This window comes from Portunus trituberculatus, chromosome 10, assembly GCF_017591435.1.
Source record: "Portunus trituberculatus isolate SZX2019 chromosome 10, ASM1759143v1, whole genome shotgun sequence".
In the NCBI taxonomy this organism is placed as follows: domain Eukaryota; kingdom Metazoa; phylum Arthropoda; class Malacostraca; order Decapoda; family Portunidae; genus Portunus; species Portunus trituberculatus.
Window position 1 is genome coordinate 1,344,083 of NC_059264.1, and position 2,500 is coordinate 1,346,582.

Consider the following 2,500-nt stretch of genomic DNA (forward strand, 5'->3'; position numbering starts at 1 on the left):
GGAAGTAACAATGTACAAGCAAAATACGTAATGAGTAATGTACCTCTGGAAAGTGCTGAGAATGAAAAAGATCTTGGTGTTGTGGTGTCTAAAGATCTCAAGCCGAGCAAACACTGCACAGAAGCAGTAAAGAATGCAAATAAATTAGTTGGGTTCATTGGAAGAACCTTTGAATTTAAATCAGAAAAAGTTATCCTTACTTTATATAACTCATTGGTGCGTCCTCAGCTTGAATACTGTGTGCAGTTCTGGTCACCATATTACAGAAAAGACATTGAAAAACTGGAAAGGATCCAGCGTAGAGTGACCAAGATGATTCCGAGATTGAGAAACAAGCCGTATGAGGAACGACTGGAAGCATTAAATTTATTCAGCTTAACAAAGCGCAGGATAAGAGGAGACCTAATCGAAGTTTTCAAAATTTTTCAGGGATACAACAACCTTGATGTAAATAAATATTTTACTATTGATCATTCCACCATAACAAGGAATAATGGATTTAAAATTACACCAAAACGCTTTAAAACCCACGAGGCAAAGCACTTTTTCTTTAATAGAATAGTTAACATTTGGAATAAGCTTCCTTCTGAAATAGTAAACAGTACTTCCATTGCATCATTCAAAAACAAAATTGATAAATATTTAAAGAATAACCCCAACAAGCTCTCTTCTTGTCTGAATAATTAAACATGATACTATATTAACTTTATAGATAGATATGTAGAGTTCACCGTAGGGTGAATAATAGAATCTCCTTTCATCCTTTCCTGTGAAAATTCCATGTCAGTTTTTTCCATACTGCATGGTACTTTTCCAAGCTATTTTCCATGCCAGCGAAAGCTGGAGGGAGTGGTGGGTGGGGAGGAGCCTTCTCCTGTACTGTCCTGTCTCTCTTATCTGTAGCCAGTTAGAAGTAGTTACCAAACAGCCTCGAAAGGACCAACAGGTCTGTTGCTGTTTGGCTTTCCTTTGTATTCCTTTGTATTCCTCCTCCTCCTCCTCCTCCTCCTCCTCTTCTTCTTCTTCTTCTTCTTCTTCTTCTTCTTCTTCTTCTTCTTGCGCCTCCTCCTTCTCGTCCTCCTCCTCCTCCTCCTCCTCCTCCTCCTCCTCCTCCTCCTCCTCCTCCTCATTTCTCTCTCTAATCAATTTCGTTATGCATTTAACCTGTGTAGGAACTAGAAATGGTAATAATAATGATAATAACAATAATAATAATAATAATAGTGATAATAATGATAATGATAATAATACATCATTTGCTTACCTGTGTATAAAAGAACAGGTGTGTAGGCAGGTGTGTGTGTGTGCTCGAAACACACACACACACACACACACACACACACACACACACACACACACACACACACACACTGGATTATTCTTCTTGCATTAGTCTTCCACAGTAGTAGCAGTAGTAGTAGTAGTAGTAGTAGTAGTAGTAGTAGTAGTAGTGGCAGTAGTAGTAGTAGTAGTAGTCGTTGTCGTTGTGGTAATAGCAGCAACAGTAGTAGTAGTAGTAGCAGTAGCAGTAGTAGTAGTAGTAGTAGTAGTAGTAGTAGTAGTAGTAGTAGTAGTAGTCGTTCCTGTGGTCGTAGCAAATGTTCTCCTCTATGCACACCTTATCACTGGCTTAGCGTCTGTGCCTGAGCTGGTTACCTTGACAACCAGGTGTGTTCGGAATCCTGGGTGTGGTGACGACTTCGGTTTGGTGTTTGGTGCGTGGTGGTGGTGGTGGTGGTGGTGGTTGTGGTGTATGTATGTATGTATGTATGTATGTATGTATCTCGGAACTGAAGGATTGATTTAGTTAGTGTATTCTCAAAATTGTCTTGTTTTTTTTTACACTTTTGATGTTTATTAAGTCGTTTATTTGTTTTGGCAAATGATTGTAGTAGTAGTAGTAGTAGTAGTAGTAGTTGTTGTTGTTGTTGTTGTTGTTGTTGTTGTAGTAGTAGTAGTAGTAGTAGTAGTAGTAGTGGTGGTGGTAGTAGTAGTAGTAGTAGTAGTAGTAGTAGTAGTAGTTGTTGTTGTTGTTGTTGTTGTAGTAGTAGTAGTAGTAGTAGTAGTAGTAGTAGTAGTAGTGGTGGTGGTAGTAGTTGTAGTAATAGTTGCTGTTGTTGTTGCTGTTGTAGAAGTAGTAGTAGTAGTGGTGGTGGTGGTAGTAGTAGTAGTAGTAGTAGTAGTAGTAGTAGTAGTAGTAGTTGCTGTTGTTGTTGCTATTGTAGAAGTAGTTGTAGTAGTAGTAGTAATAGTACTAGTATAGTAATAGTAGTAGTAGTAGTAGTAGTAGTAGTAGTAGCAGTAGTTGTAGTAATAGTAGTAGTAGTTACTTATTGTTGTTATCATCATCATCACCACCACCACCACCACCACCACCACCACCACATACATAACCAACCTCTCCTCCTCCTCCTCCTCCTCCTCCTCCTCCTCCCCGTAACCAGACACCATGGCACGGCACACTTCCCGTTTTCTTCACCCCATGCCCACACCTGAAGAA

The 2,500-nt window shown here is 39.3% G+C and overlaps 1 protein-coding gene across 1 annotated transcript in view; it reads left to right on the forward strand.

The window, feature by feature from the left end:
* Nucleotides 1–2,500, forward strand: part of LOC123502138 (mannose-binding protein-like) — a 63,219-nt gene that overhangs the window by 13,993 nt on the left and 46,726 nt on the right. The window lies entirely within an intron of this gene.